The sequence below is a fragment of the Canis lupus genome, chromosome 15, assembly GCF_003254725.2.
Source record: "Canis lupus dingo isolate Sandy chromosome 15, ASM325472v2, whole genome shotgun sequence".
Taxonomy (NCBI): domain Eukaryota; kingdom Metazoa; phylum Chordata; class Mammalia; order Carnivora; family Canidae; genus Canis; species Canis lupus.
Genome location: NC_064257.1, coordinates 30,535,482 through 30,561,584, shown reverse-complemented (window position 1 = coordinate 30,561,584; position 26,103 = coordinate 30,535,482). Strand labels below are relative to the sequence as shown.

The window sequence follows — 26,103 nt, the reverse complement described above, 5'->3', positions numbered from 1 at the left end:
GAGATGCAGGGAAATGGCACACTTGGAAAGAACGTGGAAGTTCTGTGGTCTCTGCGCAAACTTTGCCCTGGGCCTCTCTTCATCCACCTGTTGATCTCCCTCTTTTAAAATCCTCAGCAATAAATTGGTCATCTAGTGAGTAAATGCATTTCCTGAGTTCTCTGAGCAACTCAAAGAACTTAATCAAATCAGTGGGAACCTCTGATTCGTAGCTGGTCAGTCAGAAGTACAGGTAACAACCCTGGCTTGCCTCTGGTGTCTGAAGTGGAGGGTGATCGAGTGGCACTGAGCCCTTTACCTGTGACATCTGCCACTATCTCTGGGGGTGGGTAGTGTCAGAATGGAGTTCCACTGTAGTACACCCAGCCTGTGTCCAAGAAGTGCTTATTGGCGGTATGAGGAAACCTCCCCTGTAGGAAGATGGGGATCAGAAGCTCTTCAATGAGGCACCCCTTAGGGGACACCCAGAAAAAAATTGAGGGGCACTTGGAGTTATTGGAGAGAACTTGTAAGCCAAGAAAAATCTGGGTCACAAGAAAACAACTTCTCAGAGTAATTGTGAACATTAAGCAAGCTAAGTCCCCAGAATCGGACACATGCACCACAACTCCACAAGTGGTAGCTGGGATCATAGGTATCGAGGCCCCTATTAGTTTAGTGTCTGGAGGTAAGTAAAACAAAATAACTTGAATATGTGCAAACCAACAAAACCATGTGCTTGTGCCTGCATGCATGAGTGTGTGTATGTGGTGTTTATTTAAGAAAATAAGAGTCACCTCACAGGACCTGAGGACAAGAATTTACTCGGTTCTCAGGAGGGACTAGAACCAAGGAGTGAGAAACCATTAAGCTCAAACAACTTCAATAAGTGAAAGTCTCTACAGACCAACTTTCTCTGCTTCTCAGTCTACTTCTTGTGCAAAAATGGCCCCCACAAACGAACTAGGGGTGTTGGAAGGGGAGGGGGCAGGGTGGAGGTGACTGGGTGACGGGCACTGAGGGGGGCACTTGATGGGATGAGCACTGGGTGTTATTCTATATGTTGGCAAATTGAACACCAATAAAAAATAAATTTATTTTAAAAAAGCCCAAAACAAAAACTATTTATGAAATCAACTGGATACAACTAGCCTGAAAAGTGGGTGAAAATATTTCAAGTTTGCAGAAACTGAAAAATTCACCCATCAAAGGAGTCATGGGGGATCCCTGGGTGGCGCAGTGGTTTGGCGCCTGCCTTTGGCCCAGGGCGCGATCCTGGAGACCCGGGATCGAATCCCACGTCGGGCTCCCGGTGCATGGAGCCTGCTTCTCCCTCTGCCTCTCTCTCTCTCTCTCTCTCTCTCTCTCTCTGTGACTATCATAAATAAATAAAAATTAAAAAAAAAAAGAAAAAAAAAAAAGGAGTCATGGAAGGTATGATAAACATTCATTCAAAAAAAAAAATGGCCCCCACAACTCCTGGGTTCACCTCTCCTGGTCTGTATGAAGAAGCTCTTAATGCAGACTCCCCCAGAGTATCTCATTGGTCTAATTTTGCTCAGGTGTGTAAACATCCTCCAGTAAACTTTGGTCTAAAGTGTGGGACCCCAGAGCATAAAGAGAGGACCTCAGTGCCCCCTCTGGGATAGAGGTAAACAGATGCCCAGTGCATCTCCAGCTCCGGTCTGATGGAGGTCTTGGCAGGGTAAAAAGAGTATGCTCATTTTCAGACAACTCGAGGGAAATATAATAAAAGGATTATTTACAAAGGCATGACAGGGTGTACAGAATCCAGTCAAATAGGGTCAAAGTAGGACCCCAGCCAGGCTCCTCGCTAGACCCAACCAGAAGAGGAGAAGGAGCTCAGAACCCAAAGGCTGAGAGGCATCATGAAATTCTTGTGTGGGCTGCAAGAGCCCAGGATGACCCTGCAAGAAGGGAGCCTGGCAAATAAATTCACCCCCTTTCACTCAGCACTTTTCCCCCATTCACTCACCTTTTTAGAGGTCACCCCACTGGCCAAACCAACAGGTAAGGAGAAGGTCCTTGACACTGGTCTCTACAGGCCTTCCTGCCAGGGAGGAGAGGAGGAGAAGGGTGGAGGGTGTGTCCAGAGGGCAGAGGGATGTATCTCCCACTGATACTTTTCACATTATTCAGTGACAGCGAAGAGAACTACCCTACCTCATTTTAATGGCTTTCTCTAGAAAACAAACAGGTACATTTATAGGTCACACTGTCATCGAGGCCACACAGCTGTAATTTCCACTTCCATCAAAATAGGCTACCGAGCATCCAAACCCCCTACTCCTCACCCCCCGCACCTCACCCTAATTACCCATCTAAGACCGAATTCAAATCCCGCCTACTTTCTAAGGCCTTCCATCTAACAATCTCTCTCCTCTCTGATTTTTGTAAAACTTTGCATAGCTTGACACTGACTCATTCCCCAATTTGTGCTATAATTTTTGTTCAGGTTCATGTTCATTCATTTCTGTATCGCCATGGAGACTTGCACGGACCATTGCCCATAGAAGACGCTCGTGAACGTCAGGTGAGTTGTTGAAGGAGGAATGAAGAGCTTGGCAAACCTCATCTTTTCTAAGGTGGTGTCCTTGCTTTCAGGATTGCTTATTGAATCCTTTAAGGTTTGAAACTTGGAAACGCACAGTTTGACAAGTTAGAACATTTGTGAAAGGATTTGTTTACCTCACAATGCTGGCACAGTTCAGCTGTTCCCCTTGGGTTACTCTTGAAGAACTATTATTTACATTTTAACCAGTACTGAGAAAGGGTGGCTATTAGCTAACACAGAAATGAATCACTCCTCTATTTCTTATAGAGAGATAAGAGATAGAATTAAAATTATTAAAACCTGTGGGAACTACGTCTTAAGATGATATTAACTTTAAAAAGTCAAGTCGCACAGGATAAAATCGAAGGTGAATATAAAAATACTCTATTTTACATCTTTTAACCTTATTCCAATAATTCATTTAGGGTCTGGAAAACTGCCCACCTGTCCAAGTGGGACATTAGAATCAGACAATAGCTCACCCTTTCCAGTCTGTCTCAAGATCACCCTCAAGACTTCTTCCTTTTTTTTTTTAAGATTTATTTATTTATTCATGAGATACACACACACACAGAGAGAGAGAGAGAGAGAGAGAGATTGAGAGAGAGAGGCAAAGACACAGGCAGAGAGAGAAGCAGGCTCCATACGGGGAGCCTGATGCGGGACTCAACCCTGGGACTCCAGGATCATGCCCTGGGCTGAAGGCAGAGGCTCAATGGCGGAGCCCCCCAGACGTCCTGCCTGCAAGACTTCTGTCTTTACATTTAGAAACCCTTCCCTGAATATGTAGTTATGATTTAAGGCCACACTGTTAAAATAGAAGTCCTTAACCTTTCTTATGCAACCTACCATCTTTCCATCCTGTTACTTCTGCTTTGAATTTATTAGTGTTGATTCCCTATACTCTTCTCTGCTCCCACATGCAATCAAACAGCACATCACATTTTTCCTGTCTGCTTGCCAAGTATTGAATTTTCTTGACCCCAGGGCTCTTTCGCCAAGTTGGGAGTACTTACTCAGAAACCAAAAGTAAGTCAAGTGAGAGTTCAATGATGAGGGTAATAATACCTGGAAAGTTCTGTGAGAATGGTTACATAAGATGACACACTCTTTCCTGGCTACTGCTGGGTCATGCACAGGCAGAGGGTGGGTGCAATCCATATATGGCTCCACCCATAACCCACCACCATGGGCAAGGAAGGCATTGCTGCTGGAGGTGAAATGGATGTTAATACTGCTTTTACAAGAGGGGGTGAAGACCGCCTTCATCCGTGACAGCCGCGCACATGGAATTCCCAAAGCTGCCAAAGCTTCTGACAAGGGTCGAGCCCATCTCTGAGTGCTTGCATCCAACTGTGATGAGCCTCTGTATGTCAAGTTGGTGGAGGCCCTTTGTGCTGAACACTAGACCAACCTAATTAAGGCTGATGACAAGAATGGGTAGGCCTCTGTAAAACTGAAAGAGAGGGAAAACCCTATAAAGGGGCCGGCTGCAGTTGTGTGGTGTTTAAGGCCTACCGCAAAGAGTCTCGGGCCACGGGTATCATCGAGGAACACTTCAAATGCAAGGAATGAAGAAATAAAAGACTTGGTTCTTTTTTCCTAAATAATTAAATAAAGCTGATACATGTAAAGCAGCATCCTCTAGGGATACGTGGTAAATACAAAATAAACATTAGCTCTGTAGTTCTACAAATAATGCGGAAGAAATATGGCCTCCCTCCCCAAGAGCCTTCATGAGTGGAGACCAGACATTAAATTGGCATGGCAAGCAGTAAGCACTGGGATCACTTAACACCTCCTCTCTATATTTCTGGGCAGGACTGGCTTGGTTGGTGAATAAGCAAGTTTGGAAAAGAACAACCTTGGACTCAGTGAGCTCATGTTCTTTCGCATCACCAGCGATAACATCTAAAAAACAACAGTAGTCACCTCCTACATATCCCCACAAAGACACTTAGATGTTTCTCCCTGACAGATTTCATCTGCTCTCTCAGGGTTCTAAATTCTTCAACTTCTAGGGTCAAGCTTCTGCTACAGCCCTAAACTCTGCTGAGGCAGCCCTTTGGAGAGGTAAACGGTGCTTTAATAAATGGAGAGACAGTTTAGCTGGGAAACTACCCTTCTGGCCTTGGTAAACAGGCTTCCTGGAAAAATACCAGACAACTACAGGAAAACCTAACCCTTGATCCCCAGCCTGTAAGATATTTTGTTCCTTCTCTTTGAATTCTCCGGTCCCCTGCAAGTATACCACTGACCTCATCTTCCCTCTCCCAACCCCTAAAGCCCCCTGCAATGAATTATAATAATAATAATAAATACCACCAATTACACTGGGATAAGCTCTTGGCACACATTGTCCCATTCAGTCCTTCTATTAAGTCGATGATGTAGGTACTAACATTATTCCTATTTTACGAGTGAGCTACTACTGCAGTTCAGGGAAGTTAACTGTTTGTCAAATCGCTGGCAAATGGTGAGGCCTGAACTCAAAACCATCTCTGAGTCCAAAGCTAGTACTTTTAATCTCTGTGCCTGACACTTCCTGAGACCTTCCTCCACCATCACCTTCATTGTCACCTGGCCAGTTTGGAGGATGTCTTTGGCTATACTCATTTAAGTATTTGCCTCTCTTTTAGTCTACATTCATATTTAATTCAGTTTCCTGCCCTACTGAGCTACATAACAGACATGAAGAATCTTGAGGCGCCCAAGTGGTTCAGTCTGTGAACCATCTGTCTTCGGCTCAGGTCACAATCCCAGGTCCTGGGATCGAGTCCCGCATTAGGCTCCCCGCTGAGTAGGGAGTCTGTCTCTCCCTCTCCCTCTGTGCTCCCTCCCCTTGCTCATGTGCTCGCTCTGTCTCAAATAAATAAATAAATAAAATCTTTTTAAAAAATAGAATTCTGCTCTTAGTTTTACTTAAAACTTAACTTTCTTTACCCAAGTGAAGTGCATGTCCATTTGGATAGTAAATCCCGCCCTTATCTCCTCTTCCACACAAAATTAGTGGACACATTAGTAAAGCAATGGGCATGAGGCATTGATCCCTTGGTTTTGTTAACTACTAACTCCCTGAAAAGCCCGCCTAGATAACCTGTTGGTCAAGGAAAGTCAAGTTCATTACTTACTGCAGTGAGGGAGAGTAACATCCTGAGAAAATTTTAGTGTGTCCCAAAGAGGGGACTTCAAGGATGAATATTTATAAGGTGCAGGCTCTCTGGTTTAAGGTGGGGTTTTCAGCATGGGGGCCTGCTTGGGACTGGTCCAAGTTTGTGATGTAATAGTTTAAGATTGATGAACTCAGCAGGGTTTGGGTTTTGAAGTAACTCTCAGTAAGTAAACAACACTTTGATAAGCAATCTGCTTTTCACAATTGAGCAGTCTATTCTCCAGATAAATGAACGCTCAGGTGTTCTTGAACCAGATATTTTGCAACTTCATCTTCTTGGGCAAGAACTTCCCATAATAGAAAGTTATGCTAAGGTAGCCAGTCCTGTTTCATATGGTTGCAAGCAGATCTTGCTCAGTTCTTTATGTCTTCTATCTGTAAATAGAAATGATTATAGCACTTACCTCATTGGGTTATTATGATATTTAATGAATTAATCGAGGTAAAGGACGTAGAAGGGTTCCTGGCACACAGAAGGTGCTGTGTATGTATTTATTATCATCTTTACAACCTAGTACATTTTAATTAGTCTTGCTCTTGCCAGACTGAGAAAGACTTTCAATCTAAATGGATTTTTGAGGATTTTTATCTAATAAAGTCAGATTTACAGCAATGATAGTCATGCAACAGCTCTGCATTACTTTGCTTCTTTAAGTCATTCTGAACAAATTCACAAAATGTACTTACATGCCCAGGCTTTTATCTGCCCTGAATTCCAGATGTGTATTTCCTGTTGAAACTTAGTTTTCTTCCCCGGAAAAAAAAAGAAGAAGAAGAAAAAACTTAGTTTCCTGACTCATCTTTCCCATCTAACAGAACTGAAGTCAAAATATGGTTGACCCTTGAACAGTGCAGGTTTGAACTATACTGTCTACCCATATGCAGATTTTTAAAAACAAATACTGTACAGAACTGTAAATGTATTTTCCTAATGATTATCTTGCCTCTAGCTTGCTTTATTGTAAATACAGCATATATTACATATAACCTACAAGATATGTATTCATTGAATGTTTATATTGGTAAGGATTCTTTGTTTTTTTTAAGATTTTATTTATTCATGAGAGACACACAAAGAGAGGCAGAGACAGGCAGAGGGAGATGCAGGCTCCCTGCAGGCAGCCAGATGAGAGACTTACAACCAGGACCCTGGGATCACGACCTGAGCCAAAGGCAGATGGTCACTTGAGCCATCCAGATGTCCCAATATTGGTAAGGATTCTGATCAACAGCCAGCTATTAGTAGTTACATTTGGGGCGGTCAAAAGTTATATGTGGGTTTTCCACTGTGCAGAAGCACCAGGGCCCCTGACCCCCACGTTGTTCAAGAGTCTGTTGTAATCTAGGATTTCTTCTCCATCCTCCCACCCAGGTTACTGTCCAAGGTCTCATTCAGCACAAATTTGTTGTATAGGTTTGTGTTCCAGGTGCTGTAACCAATACACGGAATAAAATGGTGAGCAAAACGGAATGGAACCTTCCCTCACAGAGCACATGGGCTCTGGCATGACGTAAAGTTGCATTGTACAAGTGCTACTGGGGGAGGGATGACGTAAACATAGGTGGATCCTGAGATCTGAGGCTGCCTGCATCCATTCACCTTAAGTGGGGACTAAGAACTAAGGCCACCTATGTCAATGTGGCTTCACTATTTGCTCCAGGAATTTGTTCCACCTCTTGTCCGGGGAGCCAAGGCTTTCTACTAGTGAAGACTTCTGTTGTCTGCTTTAGGAACTTTCTAAAACCCAATGCATCTGAACTTTAGCTGCTTGAACAATTTCTCATAACAGAGATCACTTAACTGGCAAACTGCCCATTCATCAAACACCTGTTTACTTAGCAAGATTTGCTTCAAGACTCATCTCATCCTAAATTCACCAATCCTAAATTATTGTATAAAGAACTTTGCGTGATCTCAGTCAGATCCCCTTAAAACAAAGTTGAGTCTAGACCTCAAAACCCTATAAATATCAGCTCCTGATTTCTGAGATATTTTTATAAGTTTACTTGATCAGCAGCTCATGCTGTGGTCTTTGGAGACACTACAATCAATAACCATTGAAAACAGAGAGGTGCCATGAAATTAAAACACAGGAACAAGAGTGGGTAACAAGGGGCCTGCTTTAGAATGAGTGTGGAAGGAGAACTCAGGGAAGGCTGCGGAGGAAATGATATTGAAACTAACAACTTAATATTGAGGAGGAAGAGTGCTCTAGGCAAAGGCCTAGAGTTCGGAGAGGACTGTATTTTTCTAGAATGGAAGGAAGGCTATTGTGGCTGGCGCGAAGGATAGGAGGAAACAAACCCTTGGGTTGCGGGGCAGGCAGTCAGACCATAAGGACCTGGTACAATATGGTGAGGATTTGGACTCTAATCCCTGAAAGTAAAGGGAAACCACTGAAGGCTTAAGGCAGAAAATTCATATGCTTAACAGGATCACTCTGGCTGTGGAGTGGATAGAGGATTGTAGAGGAGCAAACGTTGATGGGAGAGAATGTTAAGAGATGCTGTAAGACTTCAGAAAAAGAGACTAAAGTGGAGTTGGCACCAGTATTGTAACCCGAATTTATCTTGTTTACATTGCCCCCCCCCCATTTAGGCTTCCACCATAGCTTCTTAACTTAGTCCACGCTAACCCAGACCTACACCTAAATGGCTCTCTGATCACAGTATCCTGTTTTATAAAATGGGGTAATTGATAACGCATATGCTGCTTACTTCATTCAATAAATAGTCTTGAATACCTGTTATATGCCCAGCATGTGCTAAGTCCCAGAAATTTCCTCCTGAGCTAGACAAACAGATACTCTGCCCCCCAAAACCGTAGGATCAAGTAAAATAATGCATCTCAAAGCTCTGTGGAAACTGTAAAGTTTCAGGTATGGTATATATTTTTAGCTTTCTATATATTGTGATGTTTTGACATCTTAGAAACAGAAAAAAAAAAAAACACTTTTCTGGCTGGGGACAGCCTGTCCCTTCTGAGGTCAGCCAAATCTTAGAGAGGAGCATGCCTTTGGTACACAAACTAACCAATCTAGAGCCACACCTCCTCTAGCTGGTCCTACACCCTCGGAGACAACACTGTTTTGCCTTAATTACCCCACAGCCAGATGTGAGGCAACTAGAGACCATCCAGATGGTTCAGAGCCTGTGGAAGTTATTTAAACATTTTAGCCGATCCTAGACTATTCACTTTGCCCTGCCTTTCCCTTCACATGGAAACCCAAAAGCGCTCTAGCCTCAGCTTCCTCTTTGCTCTGTCTTCTGCCACTGACCAAAACCCGGCACTTCCTCTGTGACCCTGTGAGGCAAGAGGTGACCTTACTATACTCTAGACCTATGAGTACAGACCTTACTATACTCTAGACCTATGAGTACAATAAATTTTGTTTTCTGGTGCCTTTCCTGTGTTTCCTTTTGTGGCTATACCTGACTGACAATCAAAGACCACAGAAGACCACATTAGCCCTTTGGATCTCATGTGACAGAAATGCAAATCAAATGGCAGGAAGAAAAAGGTAATTTGTTAGCGTATGTACCTGAAAAGTCTAGGAGGAGCCTGGTTTTAGGCAGATTTAGGAAATCAAGCTATGATATCAGGAATGTATATCTTTCTCCACCTCCTAGGCTGCTTCCGCATGGTAAACAAAATGGCTTCTAGCAGTGCAAGAATGATCTTGCAGGAAGAGTCTATCTTTTGTAGAACTCCAAGAGGAAAGTTCAGGGTAGAATTATTATTTTTTTTTAAAAGATTTTATTTATTTATTCATGAGAGACACAGAAAGGCAGAGACACAGGCAGAGGGAGAAGCAGGCTCCAAGCAGGGAGCCTGATGCGGGACTCGATCCCAGGATCAAGACCTGAGCCAAAGGCAGAGGCTCAACCACTGAGTCACTCTGGTGCCCCCAGGGTAGAATTCTGATTGACCTAGCTTATCCTTGCAACCTGAGGCCAGTGCCAGCCTTGATGTAATATTCTGGCCAAGCCTGGATCATGTGCCCACTCGTGGAGGAAGGAATTGGAGGGATCAGTCCTCCTGAACCATGTACACTGAATAGTGTTTCTATTGGTTGATATGGGGGAGAGTTGGATCCCCAGTGGAAGGTTTGCTGGGCAGAGAACCACAACAACATGTGACTGCAGCAAAGACGTTGCAAACAAATATCAGGCTCTATAATTAGGACACAAATATCTGATATCTCTGTGATTGCTTTTATAGCTCTCAACATAAATACAAGATAGGAAGGAAGAAGAAATATGAAGAGAATAAGAAAAATGGAATAAAAGCTAGAGGATGACATAGTGTGGGTCAAGCAGATGATTTTCAGGATGAGAGATGTGAAGATGTGTTTAGTCTGGGGGAGATAGAATTAAAAACACCAGAGAGAAAGGAAAAATCAATGGAAAAAGTTAAGGAAGCATGAATAAAGAACATAGGAAGAGGCTTTTAGTCTTGGAGAGCAACATCTCATCTTTCGACATAAGAAGGAAAGAGGTTTTGATGGGTGTGGATGTACCATACTTAAAAATTATCAAGTTTTGAACCTTGAAAAAGGTTTATTTTCATTTTGAAACATTTCTTGTATTAGGATTTGTCTTAATATTATTTCACAATTTAATTTCCAAGTTTTTCTCTTAGTGTTATGTGAAATGATGGTGCTTCTTATAATTAATAATCCCTTTGAACTGAGGAAACTTGGCCAGTCATTATGCCAAGTAATCTGACGGTTTTCATGCTTGAGCCCCTCCATGCTCTCAGTTTTCTGAGCAAATGGAATAGGGGACGGGATGAGGTAGTTTGCTACTAGGAATGGGTCTGGAACTTGGGGTTCAGTCATAGGTTCCTGGCTGTGGATTGGCTCTTGGCTCACCAGTGACTAGCAGGGTGCTGAGTCAAGTTGCTTTCTCTCTCCCTCAGCTTCAGGTTTCTTGTCTATAAAAGAGTAGTACCTAACTTCCATCTAACCCCTATGTTTGAGGTGAGGATTAAGTGAAGTGAATGTAGGGGGAAAAAAGAAAAATAACTTAGCATGTGGCCTGGGCCATAGAATGTGTGAATAAAGCTCAGTCATTGCTATTGTTCGTATTATTTTTGGCTCAGTGGATTGTGAATGTTTGGAGTAGCTGCCATGGCAGTGCTGAGAACCCATGTGAGAGGTGAGACCAGAGATCTACAGTGCCACAGGTGCCCGTTGGCAGACGTTCCTCCAGCAGAATTCAGCTGAGCAGGTATAGACGTGGCGAGGTATAGGTATCGGCAGGCTGTACCACCTCATGTTCAGTGGGGTGGGAGCAGCAAAACGCAGTCATGCTGCCGCTGCTGGACCTTTGCTCTTACTCTTCTCTTGCCAGGAACACCTCCCACCCCCCAGCTGCGTGGCTCACCTTCTCGCTTTGCTCAGACTCTTCCTCAAATTCTTTGTACAGGAACACCTCCCTGGCCACCCCACCTAGAGTAGCACTCTCCACCCTACCCTGATTGATATTTTCATCAGCACCCGGAGGGGAGAGAAAAAAAAAATCTCACTTCTAGATGGCTAACAAAAGACAGATTAGTAAGAGAAAAACAAACAGAAGTTCATTAACACGTCTATCTCACATCCAGGAGAAACTCTGGGAAGAGTAACTCAAAGAGGTGGTTTGGAATTTGAGCTTAACCGCCATCTTTGACTAAAACAAAGGAAGAAAGATGGGGGGTGGGCGGTGAGGCAAGTTAAGGGAAAGTGATCAGAAAAGGTATGGTAAACAAGGGAGGTTTTGTTATGCAGATTATGTTGGTTTCCTTGGCCTGGATGGGAGTCTCTTGTGACTTCGGAATCTTGTGATATCATCCTTCTCTTCCTGGATCAGAGAGGGAGACACCTTCTCGAATGGAGATGTATTTTATAAACGCAAATCACCCTTACAGGAAGGTAGCTTCTACTCTGTGTTCAAAGCTTCTTCTGTATCTGCTGTGTCTCAAATGGATCAGCTCAAAGGAACCCTTTTGCCAAAGAGGCATATTTGGGGGCATATTCTGGTCACCTAAAGTCCTATTTTGGGGTCGCACGCTCTGGTATCCCACAACACTTGACGTTATAGGACATTTTTCCTTGCTTAGGTATTTATCGCCTGCATTCCTGGAAAGGAAGGAGGCAGTTACTTAGCTGTGCTCATTGATCTATCTCCAATGTCCGGTATGGAATGGCCACATGAATAATCGTCGAACCAACAAATGAATAAATGAATGAACGAAGGGAGTGACTTGAGTGTTTATCAGAAGTTGACTTTGAGATGGGAAGAAATGAAGCCAGGAGGCAGGTGACATACACACACTCATTCATTCAAAATTATTGCCTGAGCACCTGCCCTGTGCTTACCCTGTGCTGGAGACGGAGCGATGAAGAAAACAGACAGAATTTGCCTTCTCCAGGGTTTCTCTTCTGCTGTGGGAGAGAGAGAGAGCAAGCAAGATCAATAATTAATTATGCATTGTGTTAGAAAGGAAAAGTAGAGCAGGGCAGGAATCTAGAATGCAGGAGAAAGAGCCACAGGTTACAATTTTAAACTGAGTTGTCAGGGGGAGATTTGACTGATGCAGTCCTGTGTCAGCGCAGGCTGGAGGGTGATCACGGAGTTCACCCTGAACTATGTGGGTGAAGCTGCCTTTAGATGGGTAGGTAGAACTATTGCAAGGGGCCTGAGACAGAAGGACACCCAAAGCGTCCAAGGAATAGGAAGCCAGGAGGCCTAGGCGTGTGGCTACTATGGGGCAAGACAGGGAGGGGGCCTGCAAAGGAGGTGGGGACACTGTTCAGGGCACTGGCAGCTAGGAAGGGATGTGATTGGGATGTGATTCTGAGCCAGGGAAAACCACGCAGAGTTTTAGGTAGTAGAGTAAGATGGTCAGGATTTTGATTGATTGATTGCTTTTTTTTTTTTAAGATTTTATTTATTTATTTATTTGGAAACAAGCTGAGAGATAATTATCTCCATTTTGTAACTAAGAAAACTGAAGTGTGGAGGGCAAGGTTATTTATTCCAAATCACAGAGCCAGGGCCCGTGCTGGGATTGGAACCCAAGACAGCCCACGTTCATGTTCTTAGTCCACCCAAGCCCCATCTCCTCCAAAGTATGCACGCAGCACCGAGCGTCTCATCTGCCAGAAGAGGAACGTTCTCTGTCTTGGTGGGACCTGAGGGTCAACAAGAACCACATGCTACAGTTTCTCTTTGTCGGTGTGTCCTTCCAGCCTAAAGAGAGCCATTTCCCTTGCCCTGCCCTCTGCCCGCTATGTCATATAAAGGAAGAAGAAGGATGGCTCCAAAGCACCAAGTCGGCCCCAGCCCCAGCCTCCAGAGGAAACTCTGTCCTTGAAATATCAGTTCCTGCTGCCCCCACACACTTTGTGAAAGAAACGGCTTGGCTCCCAGCCCCTGAGCTTTCATGTCACCTTGTGATCCCAGGTCCAGGCACTCACGGCCCGAGAGCCGCCCATGCGCTGGCTAGGCTGCGATATGCTACTGCAGCCCCCTAAAATTCTGTTAACACACAGGAACTCGAATATTCTAAGAGTTCTGTGTGCTGGTAATGTGAACCAGAGCAAATGCATAAGCAGAGGATGCTGCTGGGGAGAGAAAGGGAGCAAACAGCTGAGCAGAGCTGATATGGCAGGACGGTGCTGGTCCAGGCTGGTGTTGCCTCCAAGCCTGAGCTGACTGCTCTCCAAGGTGATGCAATGTACTCTTACAAAAGTGTCCTCGTCTTTCCAGAAGTACCTTAAAAGCCAATCAAGCCAAGAGAAAGCAAGTTCCCAGGTCACTCTCGATGGGTTCAAGAGATACCGCCTTCTGCTCCACATGGCGCAGGTGAGTCTCCATCTGCACCTGCCTGTGCCGGCCTTGTGGCTGTCTGCTCCGGGCGTGCTGGCAAGCCAGACCCCGGGCTGGAGGCTCCCTAAGGCCAATTCCCCTGACTTACATCAGTGCGATTCTAGAAGATGAAAGGTGAGGTTCTCCCCATGAAAAGCATTTCCCCCAAATCCTCTTTTTTTTCTCCAAGATATCTTCTTATTTTTACTAGGACCACTAACCCAGCCTGGGACTAAGGATCTCAGCAGGTTAAATCTTAGCAGGTTAAAACCATCACCTAATATCCAATCGAATCCAATCAACACTAAGTGAACGTCTATTACATGCTGGCAATTGGGACCAACTATGTCTAAGGCGAGTAAGATCTCGGGCAGCATTAGTCTATCCAAAAAAAAAAAAAAAAAATCACCAGACTTGTCATCTTATTTTGAGTCCAGTCGCACAGTTCTGTTGTATACAGAGTTTTGCTTTGAGGAACATAGAAAGGTAATAGTTTCTTCCTTGTGAGCTTAAGAACTCGGAGTTGGCCATTTGCAGGGCTAGCAATCTCTTGGAACGCGTTGCAGGAAAGGCTGATTAAAGCTAAAGCATGTCTCCTTGTCTCATGGACTGAATACTTCCATTAAGTTTGAATGTCCTCCTTGTTCTTTTAAAAGATGGCATTAGGCCAAGTCATTAACTTTCTGATAGCCTGTCCTTTCCCCCAGCTATCTGCTCCAGATCTGTACTTGGTGACTCAAGTTGCATGGATACTTTGATGGAAGTTGGGAATGAACAAACATGTAGGGTACTAAATCTGAAAGTACATGGCCTGAACTGTTTTCTATCCAAGACAAATGGCAAAGGAAAACGGAATAGAATGATGATTTTTGGACTTTTTTTTTTTTTTAATACAGCTGCGTAACCTTCTGTGTTTTTTTCTAGATTTATTTTTTTAATTAGCACACAATCAAAATTTGCCTTTTCTATATGTGCGATTTCATAGATTTTAACACGTGTACGAGTTCATGCAGCCGCCACCAAGAGCAGGATGCGCAACAGTTCCATCACCCCCAAAAAACTCCCTCATGCTATCCCTTTGCCATTACTGTCTCCCCCAAACCCTGAGCCCTAAAAGATCACTAATTATTTATCTGTTGCCCATCATGGATGATTGAGTCCCTTAGAGAATTTCACGTAAATGGAACTATTTAGTAGGTAACCTTTTGAGACCGGCTCCTTCCACTCAGCTTAATGCCTTTGAGATTCATCCAAGTTGTTGCATGATTCAATAGTAGGTTGCATTATATTGTGGAGGAGTCTTACATTATTTAGATGTACTACACTTTATCTGGTTATCTGTTGAGGCACGTTTGGGTTGTGTCCAGTTTGGGGTGATGATGGCTAGAGCCACTACACAAACAATTATGTACAAAGGGGTTTGTTTTTGGTTTTGTTTTTGGAAACGTATATATTTCTCTATGGTAAACACCTGGGAGAGGGATTGCTGGATATGGTGGGTGTAAATATGTTTACGTTTATTAGAAACTTCCAAACATTTTTCTGGAGTGCTTGTATCATTTTGTATTCCCACCGGCAAAGTGTGAGAATTTCAGTTGCTCTACGCTCTTGCCACCACTTGGTATTTTATTTGTATGTTAGCCACTCTAATAGATGTCTAATTGTGGTTTTAATTTGCATTTCTTTAATGGCTAGTTATGTTAAACATCTTTTCATGAGCTTATTTGCCTTGCATATATCCTCTCTGGTAAAGTATCTATTCAAGTCTTTTGTCCATTTTCAAGTTGGATTGTTTTCTTAGTATTGATATATGAGGGTTCTTTATATATTTTGGATGAAAGTCCTTTGTTAGAAACATGATGTGCAAATCTTTTCTCCAAATTTGTAGCTTGTCTTCTCATGCTCTTAATGTCCTTTGCAGAGCAAAAGCTTTTAAACTTGATAAAGTCCAATTTATAGATTTCTTTCTCTACATATCATGTTTTTGGTGTCCTTTGTGTGTGTGTGTGTATTTTACTTTTCAGACTGTTAATATGGTAGATCGGTGGATCTCACTGACTGATATTCAACCTTGAATCAGTCTTGCATTTGCAGGATAAATTCCACTTGGCATGGTATATTAATTGTTTTTACTTATTGTTGAATTTGATTTTGTTGAGGGTTTTTGGATCTTTTTTCATGAGGAATATTGGTCTCCGGTATTCTATTCTTGAACTGTCTTTCTTTTTTAATCAGAGTAATGCTGACTTCATACAATCAATTAGGCAGTATTATTTCCTCTTCTCTTTTCTGAAAGAGATTTTGTGTGATTGGTGCTATTTCTTCTTTAAATGTTTGGTAGAATTCACCAGTGAAACTATCTGCACCTGGAAATTTCCTTTTTGGAAGGTTTTTAGCTAGGAGTTAAGTTCTTAAATAGTTAGAGGACTATTCAGAATACCTAGTTCTTCTTGTCTGAGTGTTGGGGGGTGGGGTGGGATTGGTGGTTGTTGTTCTATGAATTAATCCATTTTTATAAGATGCTGAATTTATATATGATGACTTGCTCATATTATTTATTCCCTTATTATCCTTTTAATGTCTGCTGAGTCTGGTGTTATACCTTTTCATACTTGATAATGGTAATTTGTATCATTTTTCAGTCTTGCTAGAGGTGGGTATGTGTGTCTTTGTATGTGTGCATAAAATATATAAAAATCTAAATATATCTAGATCTAAATCTATATGTATTTACATATATATTCTTTGTAAAGAAAAAGTTTTGTTTTCATTGGCTTTTTTATTGTTTCTCTGTTTTCAATTTTATTGATATGTACTCTTATCTTTATGTTCTTCCTTCTGATTGTTTTGGGTTTATTTTGCTTTGCTTTTCTCTAGTTTCATGAATGAGGTGTTTAGATGATTGATCTGAAATCTTTCTGTTTTTCTAATATAAATTTTTACTACTATAAATTTCCCTGTAAGCACTCCTTTTGCCGAATCTCATAAATTTCAATTCATATGCTTAACTTTTCAAAATGTACTTAGAATCAATATTTTACTACTTGATGTGGAATATAAAACATTTTCCACCATATAGATCTTTTTTTCCTTCATGCTTTAGGTTGTAGCTGTCTTATATATTACATTTATATACACTAAAACTCCATCAGACAGTATTATAATTTTTGCTTTCAACCATCAAACATATTTTGAAATATTCATTAAGAGTATATGTTTTCTAAGATATTTGCCATCTGTGTTGCTCTTCTTTCATGATTGATGTTATAAGTTTCCTTCAAGTATCATTCCATTCTGTCTGAAGAACTTCCTATAGTAGTTATTTTAGAACAAGCCTGCCCTCAGGGAATTCTCTTATTTTTTTCTTCATCTGAAAATGTCTTTTTTCTCACTTAATTACTGCAGAATATTTTCACTAGTTATGGAATTCTGGGTTAATAGTTCTTTTCTTTCAGCACTTTAAAAATGTTTCACTTTTTAGCCCATGATTTCTGGTGAGAAATCTATAGGCATTCAAATTATGATTTCCCTATAAGTAACGTATATGATGATCATATACGACCATCATTTCAATGATCTCTTTCAGTATTTTAAATTTTGCCTTTAAGATTTTATGATTTTTAAAAAGCTTTAGATTTTTGATTCTATTGTGCCTGGAAGTGGATTTCTTGGAGGTTCCCTCTTTGCAGGTATGCTGAAGCTCTTGAATCTGTAAGCTTACATCTCTTGCTAAACTTAGGAAGTTTTCTGCTATTATTTCTTCTAATATTTTTCTGCACAGCACTGTTTCCTTTTGAGATTGATGAAACACGTGTGAAGCTTTGGAGTTTTCTTCTATAGGCCCCTGAATGTCTTCATTTTTTTCAATGGAAAAAAGTTTTGTTTTGTTTTTTTAAAATCTTACTGTTGTTGTTGTTGTTCACACTGGATACTTTCTATTGATCTATCTTCAAGTTCACATTTTCTTTGTTAACTTCTTTTGCTGTTGGGCCTATCCAGTAAGTTTTTATTTTTAAGTTGTTATATTTTTCAGTGCTGACATTTTCAAATGGTTCTTCTTTATATATTCTATTTCTTGGCTGAGGCATTCTATCATTCCATTTATATAAGAATTTACTTCCTTACTTGGTAGAGCATTTTTGCAAGAGCTCCACTAGTGAGTCTGATAATTCCAACATCTATGTCATCTTGGAGTTGGCATCTCTTAACTATCTCTTCCCAAATGAGTCATGATTTTCTTGGTTCTTTGTGTGCTGAGTACTTTCGGACTGTATTCTAGAAATTTCGAATACTATTTTACGAGATTCTGGATAAATCTTACAAAGAATATTGATATTTTTGTTCTAGCAGACAATTGGCACAATTGGGCTTAAGTGGCAAGTTCCAACCAGCCATGTGTGTTTTATGATTCCAATGTGAGTCTAGTTTATAAAACCTTTGCAATAGTATTCAGATCTGTCCCATGTACATGCTGTCCAGTATCCAGTCCAGGATCTGGACACTAGTAACTCCTGTTGCTTGGTTTTCAATGTTCCTGTGGTCTAAAGTCAGAGTCATATGTGTGCAATCAGGTGTAAGTTCAGGAGTTTGTTAATAACTTTAAGGAGTTGCAATCCTGAACTTTTTCTCTTTGTCATTTCCTTGGTACTGTCTGGATTCCTGGGGCTCCTCTCTTTGGTCTTTGGTCAGAAAGCTGGGATTTTGGTAACTGCTCTGTTGTTCACTTCCTGCAACTGATGCACATCTAAGGCCAAATGATGAGAAAACACGGAGACAGACAACGCCACTGTAGTTTGCCTTATCCCCTTGGGGTCACAGCTCCTCCAACTGGAGAGGAATGTGCTCCCTTCTCAGTTTTGGTTCCTGCAGGCTCCTGTTACAGCCACTACTGCAGGATCTCTTGGAGGCACCAGTGAACAACAACAACAAAAATCATAATAATGGTTTCCTCCAGTATCTCTGAGCACTAGGAATTCCCTTTCTGACTCTTTAAGCAGAATGAGAAAGCTTCTCCTGGAGCTCTCTCTGCCTCTGCCTTGGTACCCACTCTGGGTTTTCAGCAGCCCTGAGTTCATTCCAAAGGATATCAGAGGGGTAAAAGTGATAAACTCACCATCTCAGTTGTCTCTTCCAACCGACTTACTACCATGTACCTTCAGAGTCCTCAGATGACCCGTGTATTCTGGCCAGACTTTATAGGAGGGACAGGGTGGAATGAATGTCTTTACTGCATTGTACCTAGAACTGAAGCTCTTTAATATTTATTTTATTTCTTTTTTACTTTTTAATTTTATTTATTCATGAGAGACATACACAGAGAGAGAGGCAGAGACACAGGCAGAGGGAGAAGCAGGCTCCGTGCAGGGAGCCCAACATGGGACTCCATCCTGGGTCCTCAGGATCACATCCTGGGCCGAAGGCAGGCACTAAACCGCTGAGCCACCCGGGCTGCCTGCTCTTCAATATTTGTAAAAGCTCCTTCAAGAGGCAAGAGAATAAGGCAAAGCTCCTTATTCCTAATTTCCTGTCTAACTGAATGTTTAGACCTATCAACGCTAAGAAGAGGAAAAATGTAAGTGTGGGTGGATGAGGTGGGACTATCATGTAGTCATGTGAAACATTTCAAAGCCAAAAAAAGAAAAGAAAGTCTTTTAAGCTTTACTTTTTACAGGCATATATTTTACCCAGTACCATCTGTGGGGAAGGAAATAAGAAGTGAAAGGCAAGAATTAAAATAAGTTTTGGAATCAGTAAAGGACTAAAGAAAGTTTTACTGGGCAAGTTCGTATGGATTCAGGAAAGAAGGAAATACACTATACTTACTGAGGTTTTTTTGTACCATCTCCAAGCCAGGGCTTGCCAGGAATTTCCCTGTTTCCATTTACCCTGCTCAGAAGCCCACCACAAAGAGCAAGACTTGGGTTTGCCTGAGCCTACGCTTGAGACAGAAATAAAACCCTCCACCTCCTAACAGGGGACTGAACTGTGAGACTGCTGAAAGCTTTTCTTACTGCTTTTCTTCTTCTTCTTCTTCTTCTTCTTCTTCTTCTTCTTCTTCTTCTTCTTCTGCTTCTGCTTCTGCTTCTGCTTCTGCTTCTGCTTCTGCTTCTTTTCTTCTGTTCTTTTCTGTGCTTATGGGTCCATAATATCATTACCTTTTCCCACACAAATAGTTAGTTTTGGCTTTCATGTCCATGTCCATGAAGTTAGGTCACAATAAAGATCAACCTCTACACAATGTGCCACTGTGTTAGCTGGTTTCAGTCTGAACACAGTAATTCATGTGTGTGTGTGTGTGTGTGTGTGTGCACACGCGCGCGCGCGCGCGCGCTTTGGGAACTTTTCAAACAGAGTTTAACCAAGGATATAAGATCCTGAATTGAAAGTTTCCTGACAAGGGAATCATAGGTTTTCCTCCAAACCCTTTCCTGCAAGTGGCTCTATAATAGACTCCCGTCCTGTAACTCGTTTGGTCAGAAACACAATTTCTTCCACTCTTCAAGGAATCAGGTTGAGGAAAGGATTGTTGGGCATGATTTATAAGACAAAAATGGACGATTCATCTCAAATGAGAAGCTAAATTTACTCTGCAAACCTGCTCTGTTTGTCCGGAGATGACTCTCATGGAAAACACCCTGGAATCTCTGCTAACATGAGGGTTGTTATTACCCAAAGCGCTCTCCCCCTTCTCAGGAGACTGGCTGGAAACAAAATTAGGAGTTTGAGGAAGTGAGTTGCTATCAACTCACCAAGAGAACAGCCTAACCCAGAGCAACCAGACTGCAGACTTTTCTAGGACTGGGGATCACATGTTCTTTCCTTTTACTAATGCTGAGCATAGATCTTTCTGCAAGGTGGGTAATCCATATAATTATTTAATTAAGTTGTATCTTGACCAGATCTGAGAGACTGGATTCATTCATCAACATTTAATGAGTTGCCTGCTATGGGCATGGCTTCATTCTAGATCTATACACTGGGGAAAAAGAAAGAACAAAAGACTTTACCTGCTTTAAAGAGACTGTTTCAGTGGGAGAGTTAGAAGGCAACAACGATCTTAGTCAGCTTGGGCTGCCATAACAAAATACCTTAGACAAGTGGATGAAACAATAGTTTCTTACAGTTTTGGAGGCTAAGAAGTCCAGGATCAAGGTGCCATCTGATTCAGTTTCTAGCAAGGGCTCCCTTTCTGGCTTGCACATGGCCACTTCCTCACTGTGTCCTTATATGGCAGAGAGTGAACTGACTTTCCAGTGTCTCTTCTTATAAGGACACTACTCTTATTAGATGAGGGCTTTACCCCATTACCTTCTTTAACCTTCCTTTCTTTATATATAGCTCACTGAGGGGTTAGGGCTTCAACATACAAATTTTGGGGGGGTGGGATACACAATTCAATCCACAGCAACAAACAAACAAATCCAAATCATTGTAATGATTATGGCAGACATATGCCATACAGGCATATATGAATTTAGGCAGGCAGATAATTATAATGGCAGTAAATAGTGAGTGGTATAAAGAGAGTCAAAAGTGGAAGAGACTAGTGACTTTGAGGTGGAATGGTGATAATAGGCTTCTCTAAAGAGGTGACTTAAAAAAAAAGATTTTATTTATTTATTCATGAGCGATACAGAGAGACAGAGGCAGAGACATAGGAGGGAGAAGCAGGGTCCCCGCAAGGAGCCTGATGTGGGACTTGATCCCAGACTCCGGGATCATGCCCTGAGCCAAAGGCAGATGCTCAACTGCTGAGCCACCCAGGTGTCCCTAAAGAGGTGACTTTAAGCAGAGGCTTCAGTGAAGTATGCTGTTCAAAGCAGCAATGGTCCAGACTGAGAGACCCAGTGAGACAGAGGCTCTGGGGCAGAAGGATGCTTGGTTGCAGCAGGATAGATGTTTAAGGACCAAAGGCGGGAAAAAGGGATCCAGATAGAGTAGATCAGGGATGAGTAACAGACACTTTGTGTGAAATAGCCTATAGGCTTCTAGCTAGGTGCCCAGTAAGAACCACCTTTATCCATCCAGTCCCCAAAGTGCCTGGAGGGAAGGGGAGGAAATATAAATGTATTTATAATACCAGGTTTTTCTAATAAGAGGTCAAGTCTCAAGAGATTTGGTTAATCTCCAGAGCCCTGAAATAATTCAATCAACAATTTGCAATAATTAGGAAGCCCTTACTATGTGCCAAGCACTGTGCAATTACTCATGATCATGTCTTGGCATAGAAACTGGAAAAATGTCCTTGGACTTATTTTCCTGGGAGGTAATTATTACAGTGGTAAGTGGTGTTAAATCAACTAGTCCTGTTCCAGGCTTAGAATATCCTAGGACAGAATGGTCTATTCCTTTTTTCTCTATTGCCGGGTCTTTCTCTTAGAGTGCCCCAGGCTTTAATTGTTGGTTCTCTTCTTTATTAATGCTTTCTTTTTGGTTACTTCATCCAGTCTTATAAATACAATCTCTATGCCTATAAATCTGAAATTTATATTTGCATCGATGCATTTATCCTGGACTTTAAATTCATATATACTTTACTGCCTACTTGACCTCTCCATTAGGATGTTTAATAGACACCTCAAATCGGGAGCCTGGGTGGCTCAGGGCATGATCCCAGGGTCCTGGGATCAAGTCCCACATCCAGCTCCCCACAGGGAGCCTGCTTCTCCCTCTGCCTATGTCTCTGCCTCTCTATGTCACTATGAAGAAATAAAGAAAATATTTTTAAAAATAGACACCTTAAATCTAATGTGCCCAACACTGAACTGCTAATCGTCCTCCCCAGTCCTGCTCTACCCACAGTCTGCCTCATCTGAGCTGATGAAAGCTTCCCCCTTGTTGGGGCCCCGAGCCTCAGAATTGTGCTTGACTCCTGTCTTCTACATTCTCATATCAAAGTCCTTCAACATATCCTGTTGGCTCAATCCAAAATATACCCACATCCTGACAATTATTTACACATCTACCACCAGCAGCCTGATCCAAGCCACCATCATTTTTCACCTGGATCATTGCAGTAGCCTCCTGACTGATCTCCCTGCTACTACCCTTCATCCTCGGTGGTCTGTTCTCAAAATGGCAGCCGGATTCTTTGAAAATGTAAGTTAGCTCATCCCGTTCCCTGCTCAAATTCACTGAAAGTAAAAATCAAAATCTTACAAATATCCAATTATCTTCCCTTCCTTAATTCCCTGACCTCCTTTCCCCTTTGCTCACCTTGTCCTAATCACACAGACTTCTTGCTTTCGTGGCGGAGGACGGATAATTTTCCTTCTACCCTTGTAGGTTCTTGGCTGAGACCCCCTGTAATAAGAGAGAGATTGACAGGAGAAGAACAAACAGAAGTTTAATAATGTATATACTTCCTGTGTGTTCAAGGACTGGTCAAGAAAACTAAGTAACTCCTTAAAAAGGCCCAAGCTACCATGTCAAGTAGGATCTCTAGCTATAGACAAAAGTGTGGGCCTGGGAGAACCAGGTTTTCAGGCAAAGCCCAGTAAACAAGCATATGGTTGTTATGCAGATTTAAGTCCACACCTTCTCCACTGATAAGAGCCTCTAAAGATTTAGTCATCCTCCTCTTCCTGGTACAGAGGAGGAGACAACCTTACAAATGGGGATTTCCCTTATACCGGGAAATGTCTCTCTTACAAAGAGCGGACATCTACTCAGTTTTCAGCAATTTATTGCTGGCAGCTTCTCTGGCAGGTTTCGGTTCCACCACGAGAGGGCTTCTGTCTGTTTTGGTCACTTGTATCCAATCTCAGGCCCCTAGACTAGTGTCTGGTATGTCATAGGCACGCTAACAAATCTTGGCTTTGTGAATTGTTTGTACATAGATATGTCCCCCTCCCCACAAGACTGCAATTTATATGTCTTAATCTTGCATTGCAGGCCTTTCATAACTGTTTAGCTTGAGTTGTGCAGCAGTTCATGAAATTTTCTAATATAGTTTCTAGTTCACGGAAACTTGCAACAAGCTCATCATTTATAAAGCACGCTTCATTTTTTTCTTCTTATTGAAATATAGTGCACAGATAGAAAAGTATATCTACCATAAGGGCACAGCTTATTGTAATTTCATAAAATGAAGTCTCCCACTGGACCAATCCCCGGGGGGGGCGGGGGGAGGACACGACAATAGCAGCCTGTAGATAATCCCTCATGCTTCCTTTCCTTCCCTTTCTGAATTCTAACATCATAGGTTAGTTTGGGCACATTTTATTTTAAAGACTCCATATTGGGATTTCAATGGTTTCAGTAATGCTTGGATAAAACTAATGTGTTGGGTTTTTTGTTTTTGTTTTGTTTTGTTTAGAGAGAGAAAGAGCATGTACAGGGCGGGGGGGGGGGTGGTGGAGGGAGAGGGTAAAGGAAGGGAAGATAGAGAATCTTAAGCAGGCTCCACACCCAGCATAAGAGCCTGATCTCATGATCTTATAAAGATCATGACCTGAGCGAAAATCAAGAGTCAGATGCTTAACCAACGGAGCCACCCAAGGCTCCCCTAGGCTAAAACTAATCTTATGGAATTAAGCTGATTTTTCCCCTCACCGACAAAGAAAACATGAAAATGGAACTTGTTTTTAAAAAGTACACTCATGGGGTGGCAAAGCCTGGGTGGTGCAGTCAGTTCAGCAGCCAACTCTTGGTTTCGCTCAGGTCATAATTTTAGGGTCCCTGGGATAGAGCCTCATGTCGGCTGCACACTCAGCATGGAGTCTGCTTGAGACTGTTTCTCCCTTTCCCTCTGCTCTTCATCCCCGCACTCTGCTGTCCCTCTCTCAAATAAATAAATAAATCTTTAAAACATAAAAAAAAGCACACCCATAGGAATGTGTCAGAGGCTCACATTTCAAAATAAGCTTTCTGGGAAAAATCAATTAAACATAGATGTTAGATGCATCTGCCTTTACCTCGCATACATTTAGGAAGGTCTATGAAATACGTTATTTGCCAGAAATCTATGTTGAACACTAAGATATTTCTTTTTTTGCCTTACTGGCTTGTAATACCACTGTTGTTATAACTATAAGGATTTTCTCACAGAAAGTAAGGAGCTCGCTGAAGAATCACTCCGTTTAAACTTCAGGGTGAAGAACTTGCACTTGCGTGGGTGAGCTGTTATTCTTTCTCCCTCACAACCTGGCTCTATTCTCAGCACTTCTCTTCCCTGCAGAAGCAGATGACTCAGACTTCCTACTGCTTCCCGCCTTTCCCTCAAACCAGCCCTCTGGCCTCCTGGGGAATTCCCCATGACCAATTAATGAGAAGACCTTGTCTGGTTTAAGGATGTATCTGTAGGTGGTAGGCTCTACCAGTGGGAGGGAAATGTCCAGTGGACGGAACTTCAGGCACTACCTCCGGTTGGCCATTTGATGCGAAAAAAAGAGACAACTGAGTTTTCCTGAAATATACTGATTCATGGGCCATAACTAATGTGTTGGTCAACTTACCAAGGACTTGGTAGCTTTTAAACACGATTGGAAGATTGTTGCCAACATCACCTAAAGAGAAATTATATCATGGACTTCTAAGAAGGCCAACCGTTCTTGAAGCTATTTGAGCCCCACATAAACATTCCCCCAGAGGACATCCACTGTGTAGAAGAGATAAAATACGGAGGTGGTCAACATGACCAAGCATTGGTTGTCAGTGAGCTTCCTTTCTTGGCCACCTGTATGCTCACACAAATGGCCCATGTACGAAGCAACCATGGAAACAGAGATAGAGGTAATAAATGCAAAGAAAAACAGACTCCTTCTTACCACAGTTATTCTGACTTCTACTGGTGCTGAGTGACCAACTTTGTAAAACAGCAGCCAACACTGAGCCCTTGCTTGGCACCATTTCCCAGGGACACCAGCCATCCAGGTTGTTTGGGACAGCTCCATTATAGAAGGGGCAACAGTTGGTCTTCATGGGAATATCGCCGCATATTCTGGAGAGTGATTTCCCTTTACTGCCCGTGATGCTTCTGCCAACACCACGTGATGGGTGATAAACTGCCTTATCACATCCATGGTATCGTGGGGACCAAGGGCAGACTGCCCCAACATGGACTATTTTGTCTTGAAGACTATTTTGAGTTAAAGAGCCATTAAAGCCCAGCAGATTAAGGAAAAGCTCTTTATGTCCCCCACAACTGCCTAAAAAGAATTGAGATAGAGGAGCTATTACCATGAATAATTACATTATACTACGAGCTAGTTATGGTGGAAAAGGAGGAACCTAGTAAGAGTGGCCCATAGAACATTTGTTAGCTAAACATTTACTCTTTTTCACCTTCCCGTGAATTGCATTTCTTGTTTTTGAAGTCTCAGATCGCCACCCACTCCTCCTTAGTGGGAGAGAGTGAGATATGAGAACCACATATATATCTCATTTTGCCTGTCTTGGGAATTTCCATGTTTGTGTGGATTTCTGTACATATGAAACTGAATTCGATTTTCTCCACTTATCTGTTTTGTGCCAATTTAATTCTCAGTCCAGCTAGAAGGACCTTAAAGAGAACGGGACATTC

General features: G+C 42.2%; 1 long non-coding RNA gene and 1 pseudogene across 1 annotated transcript in view; one reads left to right on the top strand and one right to left on the bottom strand.

The window, feature by feature from the left end:
• The first annotated feature begins 3,742 nt into the window (after window positions 1–3,742).
• Window positions 3,743–4,129, top strand: LOC118350814 (40S ribosomal protein S12-like; annotated as a pseudogene).
• A 2,281-nt stretch (window positions 4,130–6,410) lies between these two features.
• Window positions 6,411–26,103, bottom strand: part of LOC112654766 (uncharacterized) — a 35,253-nt gene continuing 15,560 nt past the window's right edge. The window contains exons 2-4 of the long non-coding RNA XR_007402514.1: window positions 22,797–22,883; window positions 12,089–12,154; window positions 6,411–6,474 (exon numbers count right to left, since the gene is read on the bottom strand). This is a non-coding gene — a long non-coding RNA (uncharacterized LOC112654766). The remainder of the gene's footprint in view (window positions 6,475–12,088; window positions 12,155–22,796; window positions 22,884–26,103) is intronic.